Here is a 24,318-nt window from a genome sequence, read left to right as displayed (position 1 = left end):
AGGCGTCAATTCCACCGTCGAAATGACCAACGCCATGTAAATTTACACTAGAGTCTTGAAAACATGAAATTAAAAGTGATCCCGACGTCAGAGTCGTCAATTCCTCCATCGGGGCTACAAAGTTAAGCTAAACTAAGCTAAGAGAGCTTCCTACCTAAACTACCGTAGTGTTCAACCCTACTTTATTGTGGAAAACTTCCATTTATAGAGCGGCTTCAATCGTCAACCCTAAGGTACTTCTCGTCTGATTTGACCATTTTATCCTTGTAGTAATTTAGGTTGACCCAACAGATATGTCCTCATGTGGTGGCCTGATCTGTTAGAGTTTGTATACTAGAAATCACGTTTCAAGTGATTGAATGTTGCAAAACTCTTATTTTATTTTCCAATAAATAAAACAGATTATTTTTGTCATAATGTTGTTATGTTTTACATTTAATGGATGTTAATGCATGTTTAAATGTATAAGTTAACTTAACAAAGTCTAAGTCTTTGTTTTAGTAGACCAGTTGTGGGCGTCGTCCACTTTAAGGTAACACGGTCAGTTCTAAACAAAGAAAAAGATGAATTTCACAACCTAGATGGAATTTGACTATCCATCGAGAAAGGTTGCAATGTCAGTCCGCATATTTCTAAGCCTTACTGAAATAAGATGACATTGGTGTGGTATAGCACTAAACGGATCTAACAGCAAGACTTGCCTTAGGCTATCTACTGAAAGGCGAGGTCTTGATAAATATTTATTTCTTAATCAATGTAGGTTAGCATTGAGCATACGGTATTGATTATGCACTGCTTTGACTTATAAAATGGTGCGGGTTTTTCGTAACCCAATTATCCTGATATATTGGGTAGTGGTGATCGATATCTAGCGGTGCTAGGATTGCTATTATATTGAATCGTGCGCGAGCTGAGTCTCGTTTGATAATGTCCTCAAGAGGAGCGCGAAACGAGGTTTTATTATTCGGAACCTAGCTAGTTGGAGTGTGATTACTCTATGAATAATAAATAAGCGTTTCATGCAAAGTCCACTCTTGGAATTAATAAGAAGTTAATTAATTAAGTCAATAGCAGACATTAATTAATTAATGGACATTTTAATCTTAAGCACGGGAAATGAAAGTTAAACGGAAACCCGAATTACTTGTAATTTCGGATTTGGATGGGGAGAGTTCAATATTACTTCTTTAGTGGCTGCTCGTAATATTCCAATTATAACTTATATTAAATTGTGGGTTCAATTTAATTAGTAAAAAGTAAATTGGATGAGCCCATATCCAAAACCTTCCATAGATCCCTGTCTGGGCCCAAAAAGAACTTAATATAAATAGGAGAATAAAGGAGACAGAAATAACACAATTTTATTTGCTAAAATTTTCGAAAATTTCAGCTGTCACAAGCTGTAGGAATTTTCGAATTCCTCTCCTATTCCAAAAAGGATTTCTTCTGTCTTCTTTATTTAAGTCCTAGTATTCTAGTAAGATCAGCCCACACTGATATTGGGATACAGTTCGGGAACCAGAGAGAAGATTTGTGGTTTAGTACTCAAAGCATCACGTGGAGAAGAAGCTAGCCATCTTCAATTCTTTGGAGAATTAATTAGGTATTTTTCTGCTCCGTAGAAAAGCATGTTTTAGGTTTCAATATTCTTAAAGCATGATTGATTCAAGTTATGAGCATGATACATGTGATAATTACGCGAATAGCTTTTGTCTAAATAATCTGCTAAATAGATCTGATTATTATGTGATTAATTTATGCGCCCGCTTCCGCTGCCGGTTCCAACATGATCAACTCATGTCTTCATGTGTTGGCTTGATCAGCTCATGCTTCATGTGGTGACTTGATCAGCTCATGTCTTCATTTGATCAACTTGTTGGCCACCTGGTATTGTCAATTCACCTTTGCCCACTTGATCAGCTTGCACCATCTGCTTGATCCAGCTTGATCAACTTAGCATGGTTGCCTAGTATTGTCACCCCCATCTTGGCTCTCTTGATCAGCTTGTCTCCAACTGATCAATTTGTCCTCATATTTGGCCATTTTTTGCTCCATTTCCGAGTTGATCACGTTGTACTGCATTCTGCTGCTTCAACACCTTTTTTGCTCCTACACACTTAAATTCACCACTTTTTCACATTTATCAACCCAATTAGTGTAATAAACACCTATAAAATCATGCATGAAACAAACCTCATCAACCATCAAAAAGCACCTTTTGTGAGTTGAAACATCTGATCTAACTAAGGTATCAAATTTAGCTCAGTCGGCAGAACGAATGACAGCCAACATAGAAGCTGAAAAAAATTGTCAGCAGAAGAGAACTATAGAATTTTATAAAGAAGTATCGAGATCTGATAAGAAGTTTAAGGGTTTTCATGGAAGTAACTATTCTGCACCTTCTTGCACTCAGGAGTGCAGTCAAGAAAGAGAATCAAAATCCATACAATGATCTCAAGATCCCTCTGTGATTAGAGGTGCCCACGGTTTAGGAACCGGCGGTTACGGTTCGGAATCGCCGGTTCCGATTTTAGAAATTGTTGAACCGGAACCGAACCGCGAGGGTGTTTCGCGGTTCCGGTTTAAGTTTCAGTTCCGAATCGGCGGTTTTTCGGCGGTTTTTTACGTTTTTCACGGTTCCGAACCATCGGTTTTTTTTGCGATTTTTGCGGTTCCGGCTTGATTTCACGGTTTTCGGCGGTTTTTCGCGATTTCGGTTTGGAACCGTCGATTCTCGACGGTTCCAGCATGGTTTCGGTTCGAAAATTTTTGGACCTGAACCGAACCACGGTTCAAAAATCGACGGTTTCGATTCAGGTAAATTCTCACGGTTTGTAACAGCCCACATTTATTTTAATGCTAATAATAGTTTCATATAGAAAGTGAATGATACCATAAAGTGGAGTAGTACTTTAAACTACTATGTTTGCTTGCTTTACATTATTATCTATGTTGAGAAAAATTAATTACTAAGATGTGAGAAAGGAAGCTTGCTAGAATGATAAATACAAGAAGTCGAGGAATGATTTATGCAAGTGCAAGTATAGTAGAAGAATATTAAGTGTTCATGTACATATATGAGATAATGTTCTTTAACATGAGTAATACAGTAGCGATACATGTGAATATAATTTTCAACTCTCTAATATTTAGTACTATACAATAGCAGCTTCTCGGATAGCCATTCCTTATTCTTGAATGCCCACTTTCTCTCCCAAACCATGTCCTGCAGTCAAAGAAGATGAGTTTGTGATACTAGAAGACAAAGTACTTCTACACTCTACTTCCTTATTTAGTCAAAGAGGAAATAGTCCATGAAAGAACAACTTTGACATCATTCTATTGATGGTGACACCGAAGCACACACGCGTTACCATCTTTCAAAATCTTGCAAGAATAAACCCTTCCCCATGCATGCTCCAACAGTGAGTTAATTAGCATAGTAAGTTAATTAGAATCAGAAAGTCTCCAACATCATGATGAATTTGAGGAGAAGAGTTATGTTTCTTGTCGCCACATTCAAGATCACACGGTAAGAAATTCACTATAAATAGAACATCCCTCTCAACCTTTTTCCCATCACAATCTCTCATCAGCTTCATCGCATAAATGTATCTTTTCCACCCACAAAAATCCATGTTTCCACACATTCAAATTTAGAGGAAGGTGCTTCAAGAGCTTAGCTAGCAAGTAGAGGAGAGTTGCATTTTGTTCACTCACCAAGTTTTCTCATTATCTAAGTAAGTTCCCTACCAAAATTCTTTCTTTAAAGCATGCCATCATTTAGTACATATCTCTGTCCCAAAACTCAAAATACAAGCATGCTTAGTACTTCTTCAAAATCTCAACTTTTATGCATAAATAGGAAAAATCGTAGCCTCTTAAGTCACAAATATATGAAGCCACCCAAATAGGAATTTAACTAAGGAAATAAGAAAAACATGCCTTGGCTGGAATTCTGCTCTCCGGTAAATCGGCGGCGGCGGCGGCGGTGATGGCAAAATCCGGCAAAAGGATGACATTTCTCCGTCCTCTTTAATGTGTTTTCCATTCCTTCTAATTTCTGGAAATTGATATGCAAAGATTCAAATTTTAGAAGCTTATTTTACAAAATTCAAAATGAGATAAACTTACCTTCTGAGCAATGGCAACGGTGGTGACCGGAGCAGTGTCGGCGTAACCGGTGGTGGCAGCCGTTTTCCGGCAGTGGCGAGAGGGAGTTGAGAGAGAGAGACGTTGGGGGAGGGAAGGAGGCGCAGCAAGGGAGAGAGAGTTGAAGTGAGTAGGGTTCATCTTTTATTTCCTTGTTGGACTAAAAGATTGGACTTTAAATTAATTAAGTTTGGGCCTCTTTTATTTACTCTCTACTACATGGAATGGATCCTTTTTAAATCAAATTAGTAGAGCCCAAGTCTTTCTTTAAATATTAGAGTTGGTCTAGTCCAACTTATTTGATGAGTATAATTAATTCTTGAGATTTGAATTATTTAACTAGTAAGCTATGTTGAAGTGTAGTTTTGGAGATTACGTGCCTTAGATTAATATGTGCTCTAGCATAATTGGAGTAAAGTAATTTATGGTTATATTAGTCATGTAATCTCTCGATTAATGTATTCCTTGCAAAAGAATTAATTCTCCTAGTTGAATGGTTTAAGTTGATGTCTTTTAAGGAATGGGATGAGATATGATCCTAGGTGTATGACATCTACTTTTACTTATCTTGAAGCTAAATAGTTGTTATTAATTTTCTTAAGGCATTCGCAAGGAAGTAATACCATAAGGAGGAGGTATTTTTGTATCAAAGTTGCAAGGACCTAAGGTGAACTTTCGAACTTATATACAAATGAAAGTATGAAATATATTGAGATAATATTTATCTATGCAAATGATATTGTCTTGCCATAAATTATTTTGGTTTTATGTGATGATGCCTATCTGTGTTGGTTATACCGAATGTGCTATGCCAATTAAAGTAAGAATCGAATTCGGGTCCCAGCAAGGGGAGAGTCCCTACTCGGACTAGTGTACACATGGGCTGTGTGTCATCGAGAGGGTTGGCCGGTCCGGTGTCCGTGGAAAGTGGTCACTTTCCCGGCACAAGAAGGAATGTTCAGATATGGCAAATTACAAAAGGAATGAGACTGCAGTCAACTTTTTAAGCAAAGGAATTTAGTAAGCTTGGGCCCTTTTTACGAAAACTCCCAAGTATTACTGTGATGATGGAATGACAATATTTCATTTATAAATATATATGTGTATATTTCGGCAATGTGTTCACTGAATACCTTTGTACTCAGCCCTGCATGTATTTCTAAATGTGCAGGTTGAGCTGCGATGAAGGGGGGAGAGTGCTGAATCAAAGGGGCTTATTTCTAAATCATGTAGTACTCTCGGAGGTTCATGTCTTCACACATGGAACCATGTTTCAGTCATTCCGCTGTGCTAGTTTCTACTTTTTCCCTAAGACTCTGATATTTAAATAAATTGTGTTGTACGAACCTTTAAACTCGAATCCTTATGTGATCGAGTGTACCTTATCTAAGTACTCCTTTTATGTTTCTCTTTTATTATATGATTTATTCTTATATCTTCTTCCCCATTTCCATCCCCTCTTCTTATTCCCATCCCCAGTCACATTAACCATGTTTTACTATCCTTAGTAAAATGCGGGCGTGACACGGTTTCAGTTCGGAACCGTAACAGGCGGTTACGATTTCGGTTTTAACCGCCAGTTCGATAAACAGGTATCATGAACAAGTCGTCCTAATGTGGATATTGTGATGGGAAACACTATGGCATGTGCAGAAAGTTATTGGGACTTTGCTTCCGATGCGGATCTGCGGATCATTTTCTGAAAAATTGTCCAAAGAACACCGAAACTTCTGTTGTTGTTTCTGAAAAAGCCGGTACCAATGTTAAGAAAGGTCGTGAAACCGGTAAAATTCAGAAATCGGAGGAGGTCAAATAATAGTTTTTGGATCAACTGCGAGAACAGAAGTCTAAGCACCAACCTGAAACTTTTGTTATACGAGTTCGTACATTAACATCGACATGATTTTAGGTACGTTTAAATTATTTAGCGTTATCTTTTCATTCAGCTAGAAACTTCGAGGAAGAAATTTTTTTTAAGGAGGGTAGAGTTGTTGATGCACTATTTATTAGCACTAAAAATACTTGCAAGTTTACGGGGTAGATCTAGTATAGCTAAAGGTCAGTACCGGGATATCGAGCACTGGGAATAAGATTGCAACTGGCTATCATATACTAAGCGTTATACTATCTAGACATACGGAGTTTTTGGGTTTTGGATTTGTAAACTAGGCAAAAATATGAACAAATAAAAGAAAACAAAATAATACAAAGCAGGCTAAGGAATGTAGAGTTTTAGAATCCAACCACTACGACCTAGTGATGATTAATCTTATAGGACCTTTACCTTTATGTGTCTTAGGATTATTATGAAAGTCGCGATTCTAGGATAAGTCCTCTCTCGAGTGCACCTACCCAGCAGATTAGACTCTAACTATCAAAGTCTCCTTCCAATAGATTAGATTGAAACTCCTTAAGTTCTACTCAAGCCCTCACAAAGGGTCCCTCTCTCGAGTGCAGATAAACCTATGTGTTGTACTCGTTCCTTTTACCACGTAAAACTAGCTATCTCTCGATTAATCTAGTTAAACGGACATAGTTCTAAAGTTGGCCAGACAAAAGAACAATAAAAGCACAAGAACAAGCAAAACAATCACAAGAGATAGGAAAAAGTTCAATTCAATAAATCAAAACATGTTCATAATAGTTTTCACCAAAAAATCTACAAATGATGTCTAACTACTCATAGACAAGTAGTAAAAACAATAAAAGTGCTAGACATGAAAGAAATCGATAAAATCGAAGATTGAATCTTCAATCTTCAGTCTTCTCTTACCTGGATCTGTAGAGCTCCGCTCCAATGGAAGATGGATGAATTGATGTGTGGAAAAATAGAATGGAGGTATGTGTAGAGGGGGAGAAGGGATTGGAGGCTCTGAGATCAAGAATGTGAATTAGATTAAGGGGTATTTATAGGTGGGAAAAAAGGCTTAGACATGGTAAAAAAATTCTCCTCCAAGTAATAGAAAATATAATAATTTTGATTCCCCAATTAATGGGAGATATTTGGGCAATAATTTCCTCCTTCCTTGATTTTCCGCCTAATTTTCGCTAGCTTTGACTGCACTGCGCAATGTTCGTAGAGTAGTCATAACTTTCTCTATAGAACTCCGATTGAGACGTTCTACGTATCCACGCAAAGCTCTTTCGAAGACGAAGAGAATGGTATGTAGTAAGCACTGATTGGACTTCAAACATGCTGGCAGAATGGGCTCGAACAGAGGCTGTTGTACCTTTTTGCACCTTTTTCTATCTATTTCTATTATTTACCAACAAACACATAAAAATACCAAATGTATAACATATGCAATTTAAGAATATAATATGAATGATTGACATTTAAAAGGCGTCAAATCTAGCCCTTAAAAATATGCAAAATCCGTGTTTGTCAGTTGTAACGCCCTATAAATGACCCTAGATGAAATTACTATTCTGATTATATAATCCTTGATTTAGGTTTTTGGAAAATAAAGATTTATATTGAAAATGTAAAATAATTAATAGGCATACTTGATAGATTGCTGAAGTTCAAAATATGAGGATAATTAAGAATTGGAATTATTATATAAATTGGATTAAAAATAAATTATATTGAAAGTATGATGGTTGTCGGTTTAGAATAAAAGTGTTAATCTAATTTAATTATTTGATTAAACAAGCATAGGAATAAAGTGTTGGAATTAACTTTAAGACTAAACAAGGGAATTTATATCAACGTCTATTGTATTAAGAGGTTAACTTAATAGTTAGTAACGACTAGATATTAATAGTAAAATGAATGTATACACATATTTTGTTGTAGGAAATAAAAGAAAATGAAAAGGTAAAATAGTAGAGAAATTGAGAGGAGTGTGAATTATTCTAGAATTACCTATGATAAATCCTTTTTATAGTTTCTTTTAAAGAAGAAAGGGGAGGAAAGAATCACTCTCTTCACCTCTTACTCTCTCTCACACAAAAAGGAGAAAATAAATAAAACACCACACTCCAAGCCCCACACTCACCGTCTGCAGTGTTGGTCGGACCACCACCCGGCTACCCAGCGTCTCCGGCGTCACCTCATCCTCATCCCCTAAAGTTGTCATATTTTGGAGTCATGTCTCAGTCATTGCCTCTCCGTTAGCACTACGCCCTACTTAGTCACTGATCAAATCTCATTTTGGGTACCTATCTTGTTTTGATGGACTGTAGAATGTCTAAGATAAATTTTATACCTTGGATTATGCTGTGTTGTAAATATGCTACATTGTATGTTTTGCTAACATTGAAATATTCATACCTATATATATAAAATTGCATGGTGCAGAATATAATTGGTTATCAGTTAGTCTATAAAAATGATTTTTTTACTCAGCATATTTTTGATACCGGGATTGTGACACTTTCGATTCGGTCAATCGATGACCGAGATTGGGGGTGTTACAGTATTAATGTATTGATGATAGGTCTAATAGTTCATTTTATTCTATATCTAATTATGTATAGTTTTTATGGTAGTGAGTTGAGTTTGTTTTTCACTCATGATCTTAGTCACAATGTGATATGAAATATTTGTTCACAATATGATATGAAATATTTGTTCAATAGTATATGAACTTTAGTAATTTTTTCACACAATTTTTATTTATAGTATAACAAAATTTGTGAATTAATTGTTACAATAGTATTTTGCTTTTCTTGATTTCATGACTTACATGTATGACTCATATTACATAATTTAATTAGAAAAGAATAAATTGTTGACAATATTTATGTTATTTAAGTATAAAAAAAATTAAATAAGACATCTTGATTATAAAAATTATATTTAAATAAATATATAATGCATGATAATTATGGTGACAAAGGTTAATAATTTTAGAAAATTTGTTCTATTTATAAACTCAATATGATTATAAGGATTTAATTATAGTAGATTTACTATATTTATAGAGTATTTTGAATTTAAATGAAATTAATATCTACCTTCAAATATTTATATTGTATTTATAATTTATGATTACATACAACTTTTAAATATAATATTTATCTGCCAATTCTTGAGTGTTTGATTGTCCTACATTCTGTAATATTACTTCAGTTTTTACAGATTTTATGATATTTTTGGAACTAAGATGTTTAATTTGTTTTGTAATGCATAGAGAAACATTATTATAATATATCAACAAACAAATAATTTATAAATAAATATTTTAATAAATTATTTTTTAATTTTCTATTGCTGCATAATAATTTAATATTATATCATTTAAAGAAATAAGATATCGTGCATAGCACGTTTTTCTTTTTAACGACACAATATAGTTTACTTATGTTTATTTGTTCGTGAATTAATTGAAAGAAATCTTTTTTTTTAGTATTGATTTTTATAATTAAAATTTTTCTTTACTTTTAAGTTAATCATAATATATAATTTACTATTATATTTTATTTTTTAATTTTTTTTCCGAATAAATACATACAATGGTGTAATTTTATATTTAAATACCACCATAACAACCTTTTTACAATATTACATTGACTATATGAAAGTACATTTCTTTAGTAAACTCTGATACCATGTTTTGTATACGCATTCGAGGTTTAGAACAAGGATAACATACAGATCACTATGCTAACGGAAGCTTTTTTCTTGTTTCATTTTACAAAAAAATGTGACCGTTTACTACTAAATTAATGTTTCTTGTTCATTTTTAACATAGTACGGTCAATGACGGAACTAGGAATTTAAATAAACCGGGGGTGAAAAATTTAAAAATTATAACAAGAGTAAAATATTTAATTTCATATACAACAACATTACAATTTTAAAAAGTATTAAATTACTCCTTCTGTCCTTCTGCAGTAGAGACATTTCATTTTCAGCATTTATTTTGGAAAAATGATACTCCCTCCGTCCCATAGTAGATGTCACACTTGAGAGATTGCACGAGATTTTAGGATATATTAATTTGTGTGATAAGTGGTGAGAGAAAATATAATTTTGTAATTTATGTGAGAGGGAAATTTTTCCAAAAGAATAAATGTGATATCTTTTGTGGGACAAACTAAAAAGGAAAGTGTGACATCTATTATGGGACGGAGAGAGTAATAAATAGAGTAATTAAATAGAGAAAACGTAAAATAAGAGAGAAAATAATATCGAGAATACTCTTTTTTATATTATTCTCTCTCTTACTTTACTCTATCTCCACTTTAACTATTTATTAGTATATTTTTCCAAAATGAGTGTTCAAATGAAACCCATCTACTAAGGAGGGAGTAATTGTCTTAGACGAATTGTAGTAAAAAAAGTTTTTCACTATCAATTTTATATACTTTATCCACATGACAAATATATTTTAATAAGTTTCACAAATACTCTTTATCTTAGTAAATTTAAGACTGTTTGGAACTAAACTTTTTTTCTTTATTTGGGAGTAGTTATGTAGTTTGTGATGATTTGATTTTAATTATTAAGGGTGGAATTAAATTATGATAAAAGTATTTTATACGATGGAGTATTGGACTATACATATGTTAGGGAGAATAAAATAAATTAAATGCTCCTTTCATTTTGCTCAATAAGATGGAGTATCAAAATAGGGTAAATATAGTTATTTATCACTAATTTTTATACCATTTGACACGTCTTTTCCTTCTTCCAATGCTAGAGATATATAAAAAACAAAAAAAAAACAAAAAAACAACGGATCTTTTGCACTCCAGTTCCTCTTTCTTCTTTCCGTAATTCCTCTTTTTGCATACTTCTCTCGGGCGGCGGGACTCTTGGGGCGGAGACTGAAAGCTTTAGAGATAGACTCCATAAATGGAACCAGAGAAAGAGACAAATATTATCAGAAGAGATATTTCATTGCACCTTTGTTCAACAATACATTAGGAATTTATACAAGATGAAAGAAGCATCTAGAAAGTGACATCAATGCTAATTGTCCATGAAAGACCACAAGAGATTCCCAATTCTGTTAGGATCTCATCACAGTGGCTATGCAACGTCGCCACGTTGCATATTTGTTTTCTCTTCTTTAATCTTAACTCTATTACGCCCCCGCAATTCGAGCGTAGATAGCGAACACATGCCGAGTTTGTTTCGTAATCTAGCGAAGAATTGGAGACTAAGAGGCTTTGTGAGTATGTCCGCCACTTGGTCGATTGAAGGGACATGACGTAGGTCAAGTTGCTTAGCTAGGACCTTGTCTCAGACGAAATGCACATCCAATTCGATGTGTTTGGTGCGTGCATGAAGGACGTGATTGGATGCCAAGGAAATAGCACTCAAATTGTCGACCCAAATGGTGGGTGGCTTGGGTGGCAGCATGTTAATTTCAGAAAGCAGAGACATGATCCAAGTGACCTCAGATGCAGTGTGAGCGAGGCTGCGATATTCAGCTTCAATGCTCGAGCGAGATATGACATATTGTTTCTTTGAGCACCAAGAAATAAGATTAGACCCAAGAAAAGTGCAATATCCAGTGACTGACTTCCTATCATCAAGATCTGAGGCCCAATCTGAGTCACAAAAGGCACTAACCATGTTATTTGAGCGACGAATGTGAAGACCGAAGTCAATTGTGCCAGCCAGATAGCGGAGAATGCATTTCACAGCCTTCCCATGAGTGTCAAGAGGAGAGGCCATGTATTGGCTCACTTTGTTGACAGAATAACTTATTCCAGGACGAGAAATTGTGACATATTGCAGGGCGCCTACTATGCTTCTATAGAGTTTCCCATCGGGAATGGGATTGCCATCTGACTTGCTGAGATGAGGAGAGGAAATCATGGGAGTGGATATTCCTTTGGCATCTTGCATTTTGAGTTTGGACAAGAGCTCTTTTATATATGTTGACTGATTAAGGTGAATCCCCTTATCAGTTTTACTCACTTCAATTCCCAAGAAAGTCTGCACCTCGCCTAGATTCTTCAAAGAAAAATGAGAGCTCATTTTGTCAATGACATCTTGTATGCATGAAGGAGAATTCCCAGTGATTAATATATCATCAACATAGATTAAAAGGTAGATCACTTTTCCATTTGAAGACCTGTGAAAGAAGGAGCCATATGCCTTAGATTGTGAGAAGCCAAGAGAGATCAGAACCGAGTGTACTGTGAAAAACCAAGCTCTTGAAGCTTGTTTCAAACCATTGAGTGACTTGTTTAATTTGTAAACAAGGTTGGGAGAGCCTTGTTCGAAACCCGGAGGCTGCTTCATGTAAATTTCTTGCTCAAGATCGCCATGAAGAAAAGCATTATTTACATCAAGGTGTGTGATGCTCCAGTTGGCAGAAGTGGCCAAGCTTAAGATAATTCTGATGGTGTTTGGCTTGACGATGGGGCTGAATGTCTCGAAGTAGTCAAAACCCGGCTGTTGGGAGAACCCTTGAGCAACCAATCGAGCCTTGTGCCGAGCTATAATACCATTAGAAAACCTTTTGATTCTGAAAATCTATGTACATTCAATGAGATTTTTGCCAAGTGGCAGCTCAGTCAAAGTCCATGTATGATTTTTAAGCAAAGCTAGAAATTCATCTAACATTGCTCGCTTCCAAACGGGTATGAGTAAAGCAATATAGGCAGATTTTGGAAGTAGAGATGAGGGTAGGACAGCAATCAGCAGCTTGGGCTTGAAGACACCAGCCTTTGCCCTAGTAATCATTGGATGAGGAGAAGATCTGCTTGAGCTGACGAGGAATCACTAGAAGTGGAGGGTGGATCAGAATGGTGATCATGATGCTCAGTAGGAGGATCAGGGATTACAGCAGTTTTTGGAGGAATGAGATCAGGTTGTGGGATTTGAGTGGGAGGATTATCAGTAGGTGAGTTCTGAGAAGAGAGTCTATGATCGTTAGATGAATTTTGAGCTGAAGTTTGAGGTGTGAGAGGATTTTGATGTGGAAAGCTAGCAGCTGGAGAGGTAGAGTGTGGAGAAAAGAGTGACTAAAGGGGAAAGAGGATAGTGAAAAAAAAGTGTGTATCAGTGATGGGGGGAGATGAATGAGTTCTCTGAGGGAATTGCAGCTCATCAAAGACAATATCTCTTGTAACAACAACTTTTCCACTAGGCAATAATGCTTTGTAGCCTTTATGTGAGCTGCTATATCCCAAAAAAGTTGCAGCATCATATCTATATTGTAGCTTGTGCTTATTGTAAGGTCTAAGGAATGGGTAACAAAGACATCCAAAGACTTTTAGAATGTGATAATCTGCTTTCACATTAAAAAGTTTCTGATAGGGAAAAACAAATTGCAGTACCTTAGAGGGTATCCTATTGATGAGAAACACAGCAGTGACAAAAGCATCGTCACAAAAGCGTGAAGGAAGAGCTGCTTGACCGAGCATAGCAAGTTCCATTTCAATAATGTGCCTATGCTTCCTCTCAGCGAGACCGTTCTGTTGAGGTGTGTAGGGACATGATACTCGATGACGAATACCATGCTCCTTAAGAAAACCAGTAAGAGACTGAAACTCCCCACCCCAATCTGATTGCAAAACCTTAATTGGCTGTGATAATTGTTTTTCAGCAATAGCTTTGAATTGAGGGAAAATGTGCTTTAGCTCAGCCTTTGACTTCAGTAAATATAACCAAGTGAATCTGTTGCTACTCATCAATAAAAGTCACATAGTAGGAGAAACCATTTCTTGATTTGGTGGGAGAAGAACCTCGGAGGTCACTGTGAACAATAGAAAGGGGTGCAGTGCATGTGGAGGAGGATAGAGTGTAAGGAAGTCTATGTGATTTAGCAATGCAACAAGGATGGCATAGAAGACTTGAATTCATTACTTGAAAAGAGATGTTACAGTTTTGGAATGCCTTTTTCACAACATCATAAGCACAATGGCCTAGCCTTCTATGCCATAACTCTAAACTAGTAACAGACTTGGAAATAGAGGAAACTGTAGCAGAACACACAATGGGTAAGCCACTAGAGTGATTATTGAAAGTAGGAGAGACAACAGGCTTTGAGATGGAGTTGAGATGCTTGGGTGGTTTGTGAAGGCAGAAGCGGTAGAGTCCTTGGTCAAGGGAACCCTTGAGGTTGACTTGGTTGGTGGACAGATCCTTCACAAAATAAGACGATGGGTAAAATTAAAAAAATACCCCATTATCCTTAGCAAAACGAGATACGGAAATAAGATTTTTAGTGATGGAAGGAACATGTAATAGATCTTTAAGAATGAGAGGTCTAGACAGAGAGGTAGACTGAGATGAATTAAGAACAGTATGACCAATATGAGTAATATTAACTTTGGAGCCATTACTAAGATGAAGTTGCTTACCACCATGGTATTCTGAGCTTGAGTGCAAGTTAGAGAGATCATGAGAAACATGATTGGTTGCCCCTGAATCCGGGTACCATGAAGGGGCTGATTGAGAATCCAGACTGAAATCAGATGGAGGGGTAAAAGATGGAGGAGAATAGGTGGGAGGGCCACGAACTTGAGCAAGATTAGCTGCTGGGTTAGAGTTGAAATTAGAATGAGAAGGAGCAGTAGGTTGATGATAGTGTCTTGGAGGCTGGGATTGTTGAGGTGTGGTGAAATTTTGGTCGAACTTGTACCAACATTTCTCGGCCATATGGCCAGGCTTGTGACAAAGTTGACAAGAGAGGCGATTAGAGTAGTAACTCCTTCCACCATGACCTCTTCTACCACCTCGGAAACCACCTCTGCCACCATCACTTCTACTTCTTCCCGGATGCTGCTGACTTTGTTGAAAAATGGATTTGTCCCTTTGATTAGAGGTATGAGCAAGATTCAGGGATGGTTGAGATCCCTCAAGGCTCCCTGCAGCAGGCATTGCAGATTCTTCTAGCCTTGATTCAAAACTCAACAGTAGAGCACGAGTGTCTTCAACAGAGTACGCATCAATTTTTGAGGAAATTGCTACAATGATACCATGAAAGCTTTAGAGATAGACTCCATAAATGGAAGCAGAGAAAGAGACAAATATTATCAGAAGAGATATTTCATTGCACCTTTGTTCAACAATACATTAGAAATTTATACAAGATGAAAGAAGGATCTAGAAAGTGACAGCAATGCTAATCGTCCATGCAGGACCACAAGAGATTCCCAATTCTGTTAGAGACTGGTCGGAGGACGGCCATGTAATGGGGAATCTGGGTCTGGGGCTGGCCAAGCCCCCGCTGGCGCGGGGGTTTGTCTCCATGTAGTTCCGTCACTGAGTACAGTGGTCCTCTTTCTAATTCATTGCTGCAGGGAAGTTGAGGATATAAACGAAGATCATGATTTTGAAGGTATTAAATCAATTAAGAGAATAGTAGCTTTGTACATGATCATCTTTTAAATAAACATGGGCACTTATGTTGAGTATATAGGCAAGGGTGATGATGAGTATACAAATACTCCTTCTGTCCCATTAGAAATAAACGTTTTCCTTTTTGGTCTGTCACATTAAAAATGAAATGTTTCTAAAAATGGAAACAATATTCTCTCTACTTTTTCACCTCTCTTATTTTACTCTCTCTTCATTAACTCATAAAACAACACAACATAAAATTATGTGCTGAAAAGCAAATGTTGCATATTTAATGGGACGAAGGGAGTATAAGTGAAGAGCATGAGAAGAGAGTGATGGTGAATACACTGTAGTGCTAACTAAATGCTACTCCCTCCGTCCCGGCTAAGATGACATATTCCTTAGCCGACACGAGATTTTAGGAGTTATTGGTTAAAGTATTTAATTGGAGAGAGAAGATGTGGGTATAAGTATTAAAATAGAGAAAGAAAGAAAGATGAATATTTTAATAGGAGTGAGAAAAAGTGGTTGGATGTATTAATTGGAGAGAAAATATTTCCAAAATATGAAATGTGTCATCTTAATTGAGACAAACTAAAAATGAAAACGTGGCATCTTAAGCGGGATGGAGGGAGTACCTAGTTAAGGTATACGTACAATCATTAATATTCAATCTTATTTAGGCACCGATCGATACTTTTTGGCCTTGGCTTTTATCTTCCATCCATTGAGATTAAATAAAGGGTACGGATTGAGATGTGATATTTCTCAATTTGATTGTATATGTATTAATGTCTAGGATGTCAGGTTGGAATACACACGAGCTTCATTTTTCTCAGTTAAGCATGTTTGACCAACATCTTACCTTAATTGAGACCTTTTAAGGGGGCGGAGGGTCATTTCTAATATTCGTAATACATTGCTAATATCCTAATACTATTGAATTAAGTAATTAGATGAGTGTCTGGGCACGTTTGACCAACATCTTACCTTAACTGAGATCTTTTAAGGGAGTGAAGGGTCATTCCTAATATCCCTAATGTGTTGCTGATATTTAGATGAGTGTCTATGCACATTTGACCAACATCTTACTATCACTAAGATTTAATTGAATATTTTAGAATATGCAAATATGTCATGTCGCAGTATTATTACTTTTATCGTGAGAAGCATGTTCTTTATAACTAATACTAGAAGATTACTAAATTTTAGTTGAAATTTGTAAATAATTGAATTTTAGTTGGGATTTAATAAACGATGAGTTGGGTGCACAGGTGAACATCAATTGTTAATTTACGAGTTAACAAATCGTTGTCATGAGTACGCAACTACTTCTTTTATTTTACTCCCTTCGTCCACGAAAATTTGTTCCAGTTTTCCATTTCCGTCTGTCCCCCAAAATTTGTCTCATTTCACTTTTACCATTTTTAGTAGTGGACCACGTATTCTACTTACTCATTCATGCTCACATTTTATTATAAAACTAATATTTTAAAAGTAGGACCCACAACCCACTAACTTTTTCAATTCACTTTCCATTACATTTTTTAAAACTCGTGCCCGGTCAAACCGGGACGAATTTTCGTGGACGGAGGGAGTATTATTTTTTTTATTTTTTTATTTTGTAGAGAAGGCGGCGGATCGTGCTTTTGGGTGCAGCATGAAATGGGTTTGTTAATGATAATGCAAGTAAGCTTCCAGTTATAAATAGAGCAAATTAATCAGTGATTCATATCCTATATCCATCTCAGAAAAATATAATGGGGTCTTCCACAATTTCCATCTTCCTAAGTCCTAACACTTTCCTTCTTCGCCGCCACCGCTGCCGGACATAATTCTCCACTGGATTTCTTGATCGCCCACAACGGCATACGGGCGCAGGTTGGCGTCGGGCCCATGATCTGGTCGCCAACTACGCCCTGAGCCGCGCCGGTGAATTCTTGGGTGATAGAGAAGTGTGCATAGATGCAGATGTCCGACAACCCGGAGTTCACCGGGTTGCAGTCGCCGGCGCGGCTCAGGGCGTAGTTGGCGACCAGATCATGGGCCCAACGCCAACCTGCGCCCGTGTGCCGTTGTGGGCGATCAAGAAATCCAGTGGAGAATTCTGTCCGGCAGCGGTGGCGGCGAAGAAGGAAAGTGTTAGGAAGAGGGAAATTGTGGAAGACCCCATTATATTTTGGATATTATAGGATGTATGCATCACTTATTTGCTTTTTTTATAACTGGAATTTTACTCGTATTAGAGTGTAATAGCTGGAATTCTTATTTGTATTTGCTCATTATCTACCAAAAATGCGGTAATGTGTTGGTGTAGTTTCCGAAGCATTTTGTTAATCTTTGTATGCTTGTCCTCCTATTACAGTCCTTATACAATCTCTGTTTGCTTGTCCTCCTAAAAGTATATATATACACTCAGTGTAGTTCTTGAAGCTCATTTAAAAATAGCGAAGTCTTTACAACCCGGCTGTGCACGTTCACACACAAATGAAAGAAAACAAATCGATCTTCATCATCTTTAGAATGACGCCGGTAGTCGAGGGATGGATAAGTGAACATGGTTGTTTTCGATTGCCTCTGCTCACTTTATAATTCGCCATTTTATTTTATTTTTATTTTTCTACTTGTGCTAGTTCTTTGTTATATTCCTTCTGTTCCATTAGAAATGCAACGTTTTCCTTTTTAGATTGTCCCACTAAAAATGAAACATTTCCTAAAATGGAAGCATCAATCTCTCTACTTTTCTCTTTCTCTTACTTTACTCTCTCTTCATTAACTCACAAAATAACACTGCATAAAATCTCGTGCCGAAAACCAAATGTTTCATATTTATTGGGACGGAGGGAGTATTAGTTTTATAATAAAATATGAGTAAAATGAGTTAGTGGAATATGAGTCCTACTTACCATTTACGATAAAAATGAAGTGTGACAATTATTGTGGGACGGACCAAAATGGAAAAGAGTGACAATTATTGTGAGACGGATGGAGTATTATTTATTAAAATTGCAGTGATTTCAAGTTGTTGGATATCAAATAATAAAATGCAATTCTAGAAAATATATAAAACTAAGAGCCTTGAAAGAAAAACAACAGTAAAAATAATAATTAAAATATTATTTAAAATTTACTTAAAAAATGATTCGGCAACTACATTAGCAATCAACGCCACTCAAAATAATATTAAATATATATGTAACAACATTAATGTTATATTTTTGTTTTAGGAAAATCGATAATGGTTTTAGAAAAACATTTTATTAGTGAAGTTAATTTAAATTTTGAGATAATAATAGCATATAAAAAGTGAATAATTCTATTTTAAAGAAAAATGTTTTTCCATACATTTAAATTGTTCTTCTCATTAGAGAATCATATATAATTATATTTTCTTGATCATATTATAGCGAAAGCGAAATTGTCATCTTGGTCCTCAAATGCTTGAAATTAGATTTGTCAATAAGAGAAATTTTTGATTCAGCAATTAGTTAATGAAATGGTTTAATATTTTTAGGTGAATAAAACATATTGGAAATGTACCTAAAAACAAAAATATAAAATAATTTCACTGGAAAATAGAAGAAGAAAGTGACAAATAGAATAACACCTACAAAACACAACACATCCACGAATGCAATATTAATTGTAAAAACACAAATAAAAAATAATTACAACCAAAACTGGCTCAACCTGTAGTTACCCAAATGGCCAATCACAATAAAATGGCTTATCATCAATCCATTTAAAACCCATTCAAATACATAAAAACTAATACTAACAATCAACGCTCTCTTTGCCTCCCAACGGCTTGCTCTCTCTGTAGCTGTGACAACCCTCCAAGCACATACAGAAAAACAAATGCATGTTCTCTCACATCGATATGTTTGCTGCGTTCGTGAAACATTTGATGCCTAGAAAGACAAATGGCCCCATTGTTGTCACAATGGACAGAAACCCCTTCTTGCTTTATTCCAAAGTCTGAGATTAATCCCACCAGCCATTTGCTCTCCTTTACTGCTGAAGTGAGAGCCATATATTCGGCCTTTGTTGTAGACAAAGCCACCACATTTTGCAGTCCTAACTTCCAACATATAGCAGAGCCAAATAAGGTAAAAATGTAGCCAGTCTGAGATCTTCTAGTGTCTAGATTAGATGCATAGTCTGGATCACAAAAACCAACCAAGGGCTCATTCTCTGCTCCACCTTCTTTGGTAAACAAAATTCCAAACTTATCAGCTCCTTTCAAGTACCTCATTGTCCACTTTAGAGCACTCCAATGCTGTCTGCCATATCCCACCATATATCTGTTGGTAGTGCTTATGGCATGAGCTATCTCAGGCCTAGTACAAACATTAGATACATCAAGCTTCCGACTACATTGGCATATGGGATCATCTCCATCTCCTTCTTCGCAGCTTCAGTCTCAGCCACTTGTTGCTTTGTCAACTTAAAATGCATGGCCAGAGGTGTTGAAGTACTTCTCATGTTCTCAGCTCTAAATTTCTTCAAGGTCTTGTGGATATAATCAGTCTGAAACAACCACAGCTCCCCTTTTTTCCTGTCCTTATTATATCCATGCCAAGAATCCTTCTAGCCACACCAAGATCCTTCATGTCAAATTCAGCCCTAAGTTGAGCCTTCACCTTTCTGATCTATGTGACATCTTTTCCAGATATCACCATATCATCCACATAGAGGAGTAGGTAAACTGGTTGCTTTCCTTTCTGCTTCTTGATGAACACACAAATGTCATACAAAGATCTGCAGAATCACAGCCTAGACAAGCTTTCACCAAACTTCAAATACCACTGCCTACTACTCTGCTTAAGGCCATAGATGCTCTTTTTGAGCGAACCTCAAAACCTTGTGGCTGTGACATGTATATTATCTCCTCCAAGTCTCCATTGAGGAAGGCAGTTTTAACATCAAGTTGCTCTAGCTTCCAGTCTTTCCTTGCAGCAATTGCCAAGAGGATTCTGATGGAATTATGTTTAACTACTGCAGAGAATACTTCATTGAAGTCAATTTCTTCCTCTTGATTGAATCCTTTTGCAACTAGCATTGCCTTGAATCTTACATTCTCTGATTGTGCAGACTCAATCTTTTTCTTAAACACCCACTTACATCCAATTACTTTCCTGAATTCAGCTTTATCCACAAAAATCCAGGTCTTATTCTTAATCAAAGAATTTATTTCCTCTTTCATTGCTTGGATCCATTGCTTGGACTCAGCAAGCCTCTGCATAGGATTGGGGCTCGGCAAGCTCTATCTGCTCTGCAACATGAAGAGCAAAGAACAACATTTCAGTATCTTTGTATCTTGCTGGTGGCCTCACATTCTGCCTCCTCACCTTATCTCTAGCTAGCTGATATGTTGCAAGACCACCAATATCTCCTGCATCTTGAACATCACCAGCTCCTTGGATATCAGGGATTTCACTTTGAACATCCTCAGCATCAGTATCAGTTGTATGAGTATTTCCCTCCACCTCAAAGTGATAATCATCTGCACTATTCTTAGCATCTGAAATGGAGTCAGCCTTTTTCTCAAGAAAAGGCATCTTGTGTTCAATAAAAACAACATCTCTACTAATCAATATCTTCTGATTATTCGGCTCTATGCTCCAGAGCCTATATCCTTTAACTCTCCTCTGATACCCCATCATCACATACTGCACAGCCCTTGCATTTAGTTTTCCCTACTTCTGGTGTGCAAATGTTTTGCAGCTAAAGGGTCTGAGGATTGCATAATCTGGCTTCCTTCCATAACACCTCTCATCAGGTATTGATCCACCTATTCCAGAGGCTGGACACTTGTTTATTAGACATGCAGCAGTAGAGACAGCCTCTGCCCAGAAGTCCTTCGTAGCACCTAATGAGGAAAGTAGACATCTAACTCTTTCAAGCAATGTTCTATTCATGCACTAAACAACCCCATTTTGTTGTGGATTTGCGGGCACAGTTTTATACCTTTTGATGCCACTCTCTTGACAGAATCCATCAAACTCCTTAGACAAATATGCTAAACCATTGTCAGTTCTTAAGACTTTTGGGGAACATCCCTTTTCTTTCTCAACCTCCTTACACCAGACCTTAAATATCTTGAACGCCTCTGATTTCTCCTTCAAGATATACACCCACACTTTTCTGGACCAATCATCTATAATAGACATATAGTACCTTCATCCACCCATGCTCTTGACTGGAAAGGGTCCCACAAGTCTGAATGTACATAATCTAAAGGAGATGTTGAGGTATGTTTACCTGTAGGAAAGCTGAGTTTCTTTGACTTTCCAAGCAGGTAATCTTCACAGGGTCCAGCTTCTCTTCTTGCCCAGCTTCAATGAGTTCAAGCTTGATCAGAGCCTTGAGGCTTCCTTCTGCTAGTGCCCCAATCTGCAATACCACTGCTTCAAACTCTGCTTGGCAACAGAGTGTGACTCTCCAAGAACAACAACTGCCTGCAGATAATAGAGACTTCCATTCCTTCGAGCAATCATTTTTACTGGAGAATTCTTTGAAATCTTCATCTCACCATTTTCTGAAGTGAAAGTATATCCCTTCCTCTCCAGAGTTCCCAGTGAGATCAAGTTCCTTTTCACCTCTGGAATATATCTCACTTCAGACAAAACCTTGATTGATCAATCAGAGACTCTCAATGAGATGCTCCCTACTAGACTTGCCCAAGGTTTATCGAACCAGCGGTTAATCGCGAAACCGTAACCGTCGGTTATGGTTCCGAACCGAAACCGTGAGAAATATCTCAAACCGAAATCGTAAATTTTAGAACCGTGGTTCGGTTCAGGTTCCAAAATTTTCAAACTGAAACCGTGACCGAACCGTCGGTTCCGGACGGTTCCAAACCGTCGGTTCCGGACGGTTCCATGTGATAAAATTATTCTAATTTTGAATCTAATAACTAATTAAGCTAAAATTTTAAAATTCACATCTAAAAAATCTTAGGATTAGCATTTTAACAAATTCACACAAAATTCTCAAATCTTTATGAAGTAATATTGATTTTATTTCGACCAAAATTAAGAATGAAACATGATTTAGTTAATCAAGATTAATTAAATTCAATTACTTTAGTTAATGCAATCACACATGATTTATTAATACTATAAATTAAATGAGCACAGTTTTTTACGCATGAATATTCTCATATGCAATTTTCAAAATTGATTAATGAATATGGACATAGCATAATATGATAATACTATAATTAACATTTGGTTTAGGTACTCGAAATTGATGAGGGGGTGGGGAATAAGCAATGAATAGGCGAGAAACATAAGATTGTTACTTTCAATATTTATTTTCATACGATTCACTGGAGAACAACATAAATTATTTAGACAAAAGTTATTATATAAAATTGTTACTTTCAATATTTTATTAAAACATATAATTATTACATAACTGGAATTATGCTATAACAAGGAGTAAGAGGATATATGGTTAATTATGTCTAGAAACATCAATGTAAATAGTTCAACATCAATGCATACATAATTTATATATATAGTTTTTATATTACTAAAATGTTTGATTATGTTAATAGTTCAACATTATTGTTTAAATAACTTTTTTCTAGAGGTGACACATATTTGATGGTTAACCCAATCCCATAATTAGACCGTTATATGCTAATAATATAATTAACATTTGGTTAATGAACATGCGGTCTTCGAAATTGAGTGGTTGGACTTGGCGGTGGGTGATGATGGTTGCACTCCTCAAAATTAATTGCACAAAACACTATTTTTTATTTATTTTTATTTTTTTAAAATGTTGATTTTAAATTTAAATTGGATCTCATTTCCCTCCATTTTTATCTATAAATATCCCCCTCTATTCTCACTTACATTCATCCCAAGAATTTCTCTCTTCAACCTCTCAATTCTCTCTTTGCCTCATAGTATTTCTCATTTTTGCAATTGTGTTTACATTTTGAGAATTCAAGTGCTAGTGCTACTTTTATTTATGTATTATTTGTTATACTTATATTACTGTCAAAATTGTGGATACGTAGGCAACTCAACTTAAATTTGAAAAGTCTAACTAGTTTAAGTTGAGCTCAAGCCCTTTTTCAATTTTTTCCTTTTTCCCGCATTTCATACTTTTTTTTTGGTTACTTTTAGACGAGTACGACACTTGTAAATTATATCAGAATGTAATTTGTTTGTAAATTATATCACATTGTAATTTGTTTGTATATTTTATCACATTGTCATTTGTTTGTAAATTTTATCACATTGTAATTTTTTTTTTATATTTTATCACATTGTCATTTGTTTGTAAATTTTATCACATTGTAATTTGTATATGTAAATTGTAAATTTGATATAATTTTCACCTTACTCGTCTTACTTCAATTTAAACTATGCATTTTCTTGTTCCAATTTATTTATAATTTCAAACTACATGGCCAAAAAAAGAGGAAAAAAATCGCGAAACCGCGAAACCGAACCTAAACCGCTACGAACCGTCTGAAAACCGGCGGTTCAGAACCGAAATCGAAACCGCCGGTTTTCGAACCGAAACCGAAACCGTGAAACAGCCTAACGGTTCGGTTCCAGTTCCATAGTTCCTAAAACCAGAACCGGCGGTTCAGAACCAAAACCGCCGGTTCATGAACCGTGGGCAGGTCTACTCCCTACTCCTCTGATACTGCAGGTTTGGTTGTTATCTAGCAGCACAGAGCCCTGCAACTCATTGAGATCTTGAAACCACTCCTTAACTGGACACATGTGAAAAGAACAGTCGGAGTCCATTATCCATGAAGCCCCTTGACATTGATCCACAACATTCATCACTTCATGGACCTCATCTGCCTCACCACTGATGACATTAGTGTGTGAACCCCCTTCTGCAGTCTGCTTTCTTTTCCAAGCATAGCATTCTTTCTT

General features: G+C 36.2%; 2 long non-coding RNA genes across 2 annotated transcripts; one reads left to right on the top strand and one right to left on the bottom strand.

The window, feature by feature from the left end:
- Nucleotides 1-3,023: 3,023 nt before the first annotated feature.
- Nucleotides 3,024-4,282, bottom strand: LOC125187276 (uncharacterized). Its single transcript, XR_016134884.1, has 3 exons — nt 4,135-4,282; nt 3,946-4,063; nt 3,024-3,226 (listed from the first exon to the last, which is right to left on the bottom strand). It is a non-coding gene; the product is annotated as an uncharacterized LOC125187276 (long non-coding RNA).
- Nucleotides 3,419-5,490, top strand: LOC148931618 (uncharacterized). Its single transcript, XR_016134885.1, has 3 exons — nt 3,419-3,740; nt 4,755-4,819; nt 5,324-5,490. It is a non-coding gene; the product is annotated as an uncharacterized LOC148931618 (long non-coding RNA).
- Nucleotides 5,491-24,318: the final 18,828 nt, after the last annotated feature.

Source organism: Salvia hispanica, chromosome 2, assembly GCF_029641045.1.
Source record: "Salvia hispanica isolate PSC_SH4W2 chromosome 2, Shi_PSC_v1, whole genome shotgun sequence".
Classification (NCBI taxonomy): domain Eukaryota; kingdom Viridiplantae; phylum Streptophyta; class Magnoliopsida; order Lamiales; family Lamiaceae; genus Salvia; species Salvia hispanica.
This window is presented reverse-complemented; position numbering and strand designations above follow the sequence as displayed.